The sequence below is a fragment of the Sinohyriopsis cumingii genome, chromosome 15, assembly GCF_028554795.1.
Source record: "Sinohyriopsis cumingii isolate HCF-2022 chromosome 15, ASM2855479v2, whole genome shotgun sequence".
NCBI lineage: Eukaryota > Metazoa > Mollusca > Bivalvia > Unionida > Unionidae > Sinohyriopsis > Sinohyriopsis cumingii.
This window is the reverse complement of record NC_142975.1, coordinates 38,132,600-38,143,078: the sequence shown is the minus strand read 5'-3', so window position 1 is coordinate 38,143,078 and position 10,479 is coordinate 38,132,600.

The window sequence follows — 10,479 nt, the reverse complement described above, 5'->3', positions numbered from 1 at the left end:
CCATTTTTCAGCACACGATAGGCTATGCATGGCGGCCAGTATTAATGGTGGAGGAGGAACCCTGGAAAACCCAATCCTAGACTCGAACCCACGCAGACAGAGGTGAGATGGCAGTGATCCGTAAAGGAGAACGCTTTAGACCACTCGGCCACTCGGGGCCCCCGGTCAGGATTTGATACAAAGTTCCAATTATTAGTTGTTTACGTCAAAAACAGTCGGGACTGAACAATATCAAACCCAGTAAATAAAGTTAATGTAATTTAAAAAAGAAATTGCAATATTTTTGTTATTTTGGTCTTAACATGGGCAAACCCACAACCAAAACTTCTCTTGTTTATTCATTAGGATGCATGGCGCTAACACTCTATATTACTGGTGTATAATTCAAATGAGGTCAAACGTGTGACTTGTATATGACTCGCGGACCCTCCACCCCCACCCCCGCCCCCACCCCACTATCAACTGAGTAATACCCGTAGTTTTCCTTCTTGTTATTGTTCTTGTCTTAGTGGTTTTACCCATTTTTATGTAATGTATGTTATACATAATACAACAAGCCGCTGTGGGAGTAAACTGACCATACTGAAACGAACAAGAACATTTTCCCCAATTACCTTTCACGAGTCGAATCTAAAACTGGTGGCCTAAAGGTTCATTAATTAATTCCAGACGGCGGGGTTAAAAAAGTATTCCTACGGTCGCAGCCAGTTAAGAGGATACTGCGCAATAATTTTGTGGTTTTATTTGGACCAAACAGAATCACATAAAGTGATATGTTAACGTGTGGTAATATAAAATATATGAAACTGCACATATTATAGGAAAACTATTCCAACTATGTGATAATATATTAATTTAAATTATATTATATTATATTATATTATATTATATTATATTATATTATATTATATTATATTATAAGAAGCAGGGAGGGTGTACAGACCATTTTAGAAGGGTCCATTTGCACAAAAAAAACTTACGAAAAATGTAAACACTAGATCGATAACGCTAAATGGAAGCCTATAACCGAACGAGGTTTCACTAATTGGGTTAGCTCATTTGGTTACTTTATGTTTGAGTTTTGTTTTCAAAGTTTTACGCGGGTTCGTTTACCCACCCGGACACTCAATGTTTGTCATCACCCTCACTGCTGCTGTAGTGTGTTGTAATTAAATCATTATTATATCAATAATGGAATCTCACACAACTAGACTAGCTCGACAGCGACTAGAGGCAATTAGGAAATATATTACAGTCCGTGATTCTGTCAGACTAACAATTAGAAGCGCGTCAGGAGTCACACGTGGAATTTACAGAAGGTGCAGAACAAGCATTTAAACCAGTTACGAAGGCTACCGAAGGAGTTATAAAGACTACCAAAGGTCTTCTTCCCAGGTTGAAGCAAATCGCTAAAACAACTGGAAAATAGCACGAAGAACTAAAACAAAAGCAAAAAAGATTCTAAGAGAACTTCCAGGTGAAATGGCTGCTGTTCAACGACAATTTCAGGAAGAAATATTAGTACTTCGGAGTATTGACAAGGTTCTTGACAAGTGAGGAGATCTGAAGGATATTGCAGGATCAGAATCAAAACCACCAGCCCATTTTACCGAAGTTCGTCGGATATCTCTAAAAATAAGTTGTAGCGGTTACCGCAACCGGATATTCAGATCGTAATAAATTATTAGATCAAATCAACACCAATATTTCAGAAAAAGAATGGATCCCTTTTGTAGTTCGAAAATACCATGATATATCTAGAATCTCTGGTAAATATTAGGATGAATTTAAAAATTTTGAGAAACAAGTTGAAGATGCTAAAAAAAACTATATTACTCGAAGATATATCATCCCCCCCCCCCCAAAAAAAATCGCCATTCAGATCATCTCGTATTGAGGAAGATGTTGATTTGCAATTTTAAGAAATCAGACACAAATGTAATTACATTCAGAAGTAGGAAAGAAAGCAAAAGAAACAACTGGAAGTGATCTGAGCGATTGGGTCACTAGAGGAAGGGGTCTTATTAATCCATGACTCAATAACATCCTTACCGATGTTGAAAGACTAGAAATTCTCATTGGTTGAAAACGAGCCGGTAATAATTCCCCAGAAATGATTAATGATGCAGCTGATATTCGTCAAAGATTATTTACAGGTTGTATCATGGACATTAATGTTTAGCAGTCTTTCATTGATGAAATCGCTGATGATTACCTCAGTGATTGAGGTATGCAGTTAGATACAGTGACTAAAATAAGATGATTATACATAAGGCTCGACGTTGACCTGTAATAACCAGGGTGATAAATTCGCTATTACCAACATACAAAGCGATCTATGGAGATTGACTCTTTGATGTTGTTCAGGATCTATTTAGAAGGAAAGCCCAAAAAGGAATACCGATTGCAAATCAACTGGGAATGAAAGCTATTGATATTGTTTGTGATAAAGGTATTGGTGCTGTTGGTGATGCTGATAGCAAAACATTCTCAGCAATCAAGACAGACCTGCACGATTAATAAGACAAACACCTCAGCCAGTAAAGTTGACCAGCACTGAAGTGATGCCTAAAAATGTCAGTAAAATAATCAATCAAGCTGCAAATAAAGTATAAAGTACATATATTATTCAAAGTACCAATAATGGTTTATTCACATTACAGATAGCATCACAACAAGGTGTATCTGCACCGCGACATATATTCGTTGCTTTCCAAAATACAGAAAGAGTAAACTCACAAGACTCACATAATTGCTATCATTGTTCGTGAACCAACATTATCAGCCACTATAGAAATAAAGTTGCTAGATTATCCTGTAGATATATCAGTCGTCGATCCGAACCGTATTAGGATGGCCAGAAGATCCGCCGGTTTATCAGATACCGCCAGAACTGCAACATGATGATTTATCACAGATAAACAAATATTTTTGAAGCTTCCCGAATATCGAAAAACTACATAGGAATACAGTGATGATGCTACCGGACATATTTATTTCCTTATAAAAGAAAATCATTTGAATTATTTTTTCAAAATGAAGTAATGTTTAATTTAGTTGTTAACGAAAAATGTTCAAATAATTTTCCGGCGATATGAAAGCTGAAGACGCACGTGGACTCGGTGATCTAGGAAATTTTTCTATTATAACACAATTTTTTTTTCTTCTGAAGATACGTGACAACAGATCATTGAAACGAAACAATATCATGACCAGGTTGCATCAGATCTCGAGTTTCTCAATGGCAAATCATCGAATTTCTCTCCCGCTACTCGACAATATTACTCAATCATTATAAAATAACTAAAGAACAATTACCAGCATTTGTACTTCCTGGGTTTACCGCGGACGAGCTAAGGAAATCAGTCAACGATGTGATTGATGAAAACTTTCCTAAAATCGTTGCCGCGTGGAGAAAAATAGCCCCTCCTCCGAATATTCTCAACCACAATAATGATACATACGGTGGAGATAGTCATATTTCCCACGGTGTTGTTAATATAACATCAGCAACCACAGTCAAGATTGTATGTAATGCAATTGATAGAAAGTATCATGTAGATTTGAAAAATCCAGTCTGGCCCAGCGGGAATATATTTACCCCTCAAGCGCCCTCTGGATTTTTAATTGCGTTAGAACCTGGTAATTCAGTTTATCTGCGCTGAATAATTCGCTATTGTCGTGGATACATTTCAAGCTTACTGCCCAGACCGGACACTTGCTTGATTGGCGATATGGAGTTTTGAATATAAATCTGTATGTGCGTTCGTATAGGATTTTGAAAATCTGTTCTGAGTCGAAGCTGGCGTTTTACATACACTACAAACAATTATTTATGTGGCATTATAAATGTACCAACACGCGAGAGTTTTTGTTTACAACAAAGAGATACTTGAAAGTGCCGTCAGAACAATCTTTCCAACAGTAAATCTGAGATAATAGTTATTATCAACACTACCGACTGGTTTTTTTTCGCCGACAATTCGTAATTACACCATCACGAGATGCCTCATAATGATGATGGGATGTTTCACAAATTCCTTTTGCTCAATTTATAAAATAATAATATTTGTCTAAATAATAATTTTGAAAATCTGGCGAGATAGATCGGCGTTTCTTATACCGTTAATGTCGTCACCTGTAACATTTTTTTAATCATAATATCGTTTTAGCTATCTGTAATTTTTACTACCAAATTGCACACATAACTGCGTTTCTCCACTAACTCCTTTGCTACATTTTAAACACGGTTTTGGTCCTAGACACTCTCTTTGCACGCTTTGTAGGTGGTATCCACATAATTCATATACGCTGGCTTTGTTACAAGTATTTGTAGAGCCGATCGTTAACCATTTACATATTTTTCAGTCATAGCGCTGCGATGTCTGCGGCGTGACCGTTTATAGTGATGTCTAGCATTGGGGCATCATGACGCAGACATGTAGCACGATGTCCCACCCAGTCACATTATCCTAACACCAGGTCGACCAGTCCTAACTCTATCAACATAATGCTGAGCGCCAAGCAAGGCAGCTGTTATTAGCACTTTTTGGAAGTCTTTGGTATGACTCGGGATCGAACCCACGACCTCCTGCAGACAAGGCGGACGCTCTAACCATTAGGCCACTTGAGCGGTTATATATATGCATATGTATATTATTTATGTGTAAAGTTGTTCACAGATTCTGAGTTGTCTAAAGCTAATGAAAAGGATTATTTTTTTGGGAAAAATTAGGGGCTGCTGCCTACGATTGGGCAGAATAAATTATGGCGTACCCTTTAGAGGCAATCACACTTAAAGAGAGTCATGACTCTGGGGGACGGCTAAAGAGAATAGTGCTTTCCTCGTTAAAAAATAAAGGGGCAAGGTGGCCGTCTTGTAAAAAGAAAAATAGGTTTTAGTGCTAGGTCGCACAAGTTCTGAAAGAGAACAACAAATGGTACGCTATTTTAGTTTCACGTAATATTATATTCTTTGTTTGTTTTATGCAAATGTGTTTGCTATGACTAGGTCCCCATTTGATGTATCGTTTATTCAATTTCATGGAAATGTGTTGATGCTAGAGTTATTATGCAATTTATTTTGTTCAATTTTATGGAAAGTGTTGATGCTAGAATTGTTATGCAATCTACCTTTTAATTTTACAATTATCACTTAATTTGTCTAATTGATTGCATGCGATCCAAATGTTCATATATGAAGGATTTAATAGGGTTATATGAAATAACTTCCTTTGTTTGTTAGGACGATGTAGATTATCGTGAATTAACGATAATTACCTAATTATATCTAATTTTGTAATGTTTGAATAATCTTGTACATTAAGGATTGCTGTGAGTTACAATTTGTGAATTTCATGCAATGGTAATCGAACGTTTAGTAGCTATACTATCTAGGTAGATCATCCTCTAGAAACGGCAGCAAAATCCAATTAACCACCCCTTTTAATAAGAGGGCGACGTTACAATTTGCCTTAATTATAATATGGAGGAGTTTGAGGAATTGACTGCGTATAAACCCTCTAAACCTAGATTCGATCTTGACAGAATATCTCCTGACTTGCCGATGCGAGCTCTGGTTGATCCGACGACTAAAACTCTGATTGAAAGTATTCGAGGTGCCAAGAAAGAATTTCGTGACGATAGCGCGGTTCATGTGTGGTTAATATTCATAAGTATGCACAACGTTGACAAACGTTGCGTCGATGCTACAAGGACTGACCAACGAGCAGCAACGATTATTAATTATCTCGACAATCAAAGATATTTCCTAGAGTAAAGTTTATTGCGAAGGTGGACGATACTTGGATTATCCGTGACAAACGTGACCCTGACCATTACATCACACTTGAGATATTGTAAAGTTAAATAAAAATTCCAAACCAGGAATATTGACTGGTATTGACAGACCTTATTATGAACGAGCGTATTATGTGACTGCAGTTGTTTATTCAATATATCTGCTGATTGACAAACCTAACGATAATGCTCTCAAACCGATGAAACTGCCAAAGCTGCATTGTGTTGTTGAACGAGTTACAGAACGCTTCCCAAACGCGATACGTGGAAACGGTTTAACGGATTTACAACATAATAAATAAATGAGTGGGCAAAAACAGCTAAAGATACCGGAGAGTCCATTAAAGACGTCGCTGAATTGGGAAAGAAATTAAAATTTCCAATAATGGCTATTTAATAACCGGATAGTTTTGGTACGAATCGAAATATAAATCGAATGGAGCTCCAATAAATAGTATTGATTGTAATGCGCACGCGTGGGCTTCGGCTATACTAATATTTAAACGAAATCGAACTCTTAAACTCTATGGAAACCAACACCGTTGGAATTTCTTGAATTTCTTGAAGACATACGACACATTTATGTGGAATAGGGGCGCGGCGGATTGTAGAATAATAAATACGATTATAAGGATATTATCTCGATTGATATGGTTGCGTGTGATACAGGAAATTTTCTTGGATTGTGAGAGTGTTCTGTACAATTTAAGAGATTTGGACATCCAACACATGAGATGACCAGAGTTGTTATAAAAGGACCCTTGCCAGATTTTGACCTAAGTGTTTGGAGTAATTCGAATTTGCACCGAGAAAGCTTCATCCGATTGTCGCTGTTTGGTTTGGAAAACATTTTAGCGAACGCGGTTGGGCTCCAATAGTTCTATTACGATATATGCTTGATGTATAAATAGTAATATCGTTGGTTGTAACTGAAGGTATTATATCCTATCGTCCACAAAAACAAGTTTGGTTACCACAACAAAATAAATATTATGATGATGAAATTTCTGATATAACTGATCTTGAGAATAACCTCGCGAAAGATCTTGTCAGAAAAATGATCGGTAAATATATGCAAGAAGGATCATATGATCATAAACGACGATTATATATAGACGATGACTAACCTAACTCGATTTTATAATTGCTGCTACAACGTATAGAAACACATTTAGAGTCGAATCAATGTTAATTTATCGGATGGATAATTAGGTACAATTGTGAGTTACACTGATGGTGACTCAGCACAGTTGACTCATTTAAGATGTTCAATGCTCGCTTCCGTTTCGATTAATTTATTATAGATGATAAATAGATTTCCTGACACCGTAGTTAGAGTCGCCAGATATTCATTTTATATTAATTAAAAATATACAGGATTGCTAGAACATTTACATATCGGCGCTGATGTATCATGGGGCAACTGGAGAATAAAACGAGAAAAGTTACTTAGTTATTCTGAATCGTTAAAATCAAGGATATTTATTACAAAAATAAAAAGATGTCAGAATTGTCATCAGCACCATCGGTATATGATCCTGTGACCAGACATAACACAGTTTATGTCAATGGACCATGGGTTCTGGTAAAATAACACGTGCGATTGAATTATTTCGAAATTTGTATATGGTTATTTTGAAACCCACATATAGACTCGCCAAAGAAATGAACGAACGAGGAGTTACATCTCATACTTTTCAGAACTTCTTCCGATGGAAGGGAAATACATGGACTCCCAATCGAATGGGTGAGAAATATATTCCAAAGATTATTATCTGGTATGAAATATGTTCAGTGCCGCTGGAGACATAAAAATATTTCTTGATTAGCTGTCGACAAAAATACTGCTGTGATAATGTGTGGCGATTATATGCAACCACCACCTTTTGTTTGTTGGATTGTCTCCGCATGAATGGCTGAAAAATTCGTAGATTAATTATGAGGAGATAACTGATAATCATAGACCGCTTGATCCAGAATTAAGAGAGCTTAATAAATTAATCAGGCTACAACCAGATAAAATTTAGTGTGAAAAATGTGTGAGAAAATTTCAGAAACACATATAAATGATTTTTGGATTTATGGAGTCCTGCTGATTTGATAGCAGCAAGTAGAAAGATAGTTTGTGATACACTTCAACAACAATTATTTCTGCTACATAAAGAATAATTTTTCAAACCTATCTGTACCATTGTGTTATTCTCCAGCAGATACTCGACATTAAAATATCGACGTTGAAATTCCAGTCTGCGATAGTAAACAAAATCTTGTGTTAATAATATTGTTTTAGTTCCTATGAGTGTTGTTGAGAGCGCGTTAACGATGGACAAAACTCCGTGGACTCTAGGATATGCTATAAAGATTCATTCGCCTCAAGAATGAGCTATTTCTGATACAAATATATGGATTGATGATGATCGTATTGAATGGTCAACTTTAGTTTATGTTGAAGTGTCTCGATTCAGAAGAGTGTCTCAACTGCAAATGGTTATCACAGACTTCATAGAAAATAATAATCAAACTGCTAGCAATGGCAAAAAAAAAAAAAAAAATAAACTCGACTTTGATCTCGATGTTGAATGTATCAAGACATTGAAAAAGCGACAGAATAATCCTTGTGCAAGCTGTAAGACTATGATGTTGTGGCAATATTCAAATAATAATCCAAGACAGTTTACCATATATAGAATTAATATTAGTCTTGGTCACAAACGCGAAAATGTGATGCTGACCTGGCTTGAATGTAATCGACGTCGAGGCGCCATTTCACAAATTCACGTTGATGAGCCCTTGAATCTCGTCTGTAGATTGCGGGTCTACACGTGGATCTTACCACCCTGAAAATTTTATTTGTGGTCACACTCCAAATAGGATCAGTTCCTCTTTTTTACCGCCTTGATGTTCACCAGGTTCATATAAATATCTTACAGTCACGTTACCCAGTACATTCTTTTTGAGAAAGAATAATGTCGTTGTATTGGTATATGACATTTTTTGTGATCGCATTAATGGGTTTCATATAAATTACACGAGCAATTTCATTATTTAACGCAACCATTACACTTGGTAGTCTTACAACCCATTCACGAGATCTCTTGTCTTTCTGAACTATTTCATTCGCATACTGATATTCAAATAACCGCGTATCAATTGAGCCATTAAATCGTTCAACAAATGTCCTCTTCTGATTATGACCTTATACTGCTTCATCAGAAATGATACTGTACCAAGAAATATATTGCCAGGATCAACTTGTAGTAGCTGTGTCCATCGTAGACCGCCACGTTGATAAATTCGATCAAACGCAGATGCAACTTCAGTTGCTGCTTTAGTTGATAGTGGTTCTGCTTCGTTATATCTACTTACAACGGCAATGATAGTCAACGCATATTTCTATGTGCATGATTGACGTCTACCAGTTTTAATAGTATCATGTGGTAAAGTAAAAATATCTGCGTGATGAACTTCATTGGGAGTGCTGACATCAAATGTGCTTACAGAATTTATTTAGTTGGTGATAGATAAATTTGCTATATTGCCTGTCGAGCTAACCAGTTTGCAGCAACATAACGTGTGTCATTTGCTGCATCATCAAAGTTTACTAATTGCTGCTCTATCCTCTGGAGCTATAGTAACTCGATCCCATGTTTATCATAATAATCAGCCGACTAATTACCGGCCCCTAGCACTAGCTTACCTTTCATCGCAGATTTTACAAGGAAGATAGCAAGTTTTTCTCTGACAGATTTATTTGTATGGAATGTAACGAGTGAATCAACGTCACATTTGCAATATGTCGTTGTTTTAAATCCTTATTTGTATACGCTACATCAAAAATGTGGCACGCTTGATCAATCGCATTTATTGGATACTTTCCAGTTCTTCGTTGGTCTTGTTCGTCAATTCCAGTATCAAGTCGGGTTCGAGGACCACACTAATTATATCCAGGAAGATATTTTTCTTCTGGTTATTTAGCCAATGGAGCCATTGGTAATTTCCCCAGTGAAGCAGCGAAATCTGCATTTGCTTGTACCACATTTCATACAATTGCATCTGTACACCTGCATGTAAGTGCGCACATTTTATTTTTTGTTATTATTGTTTTAATCCAATGGTGGGGGTGGGTGCTCTGCATCAAACACAGTTTCATACTATTTATTATATTTGTACAACATGAATATCACTGAGCCAGTCAAGCATCATCTGGCGCTACAAAATTATATCAGAGCAATTAACATAGGTCCATCTGGGTCTGGTAAGATGCAATTGTTGCTTGATATGATAATAAGATGGCTCAAGTGGGATAATTTATATTTAGTGGTACCATCTGTAGATGATCAGAGATGCTACGATGTACTTAAAGATTTTTAAAAAACGCGAAATTGTTGGACGAGGATGGTAATGATATTATTGATTTTATCACCGATATTGATGAAGCCCCAGCTGAAGATGACCTTGATGGATTTATTAATAATATAATAGTTTATGATGATGTGATGCTGGACAAACAATCAAATCCAGCTCGGATATTTTCTCGAGGCAGACACAAAACACGGATGTGATTTATGTTACTCAACGATATACACATATATCTAAAGTGATCAGTGATAGCTGTAATATTTTAGTTGTGTTTAATGGAGTCGATACAAATACTCTGCAAAATATTCATCAGATTTTATC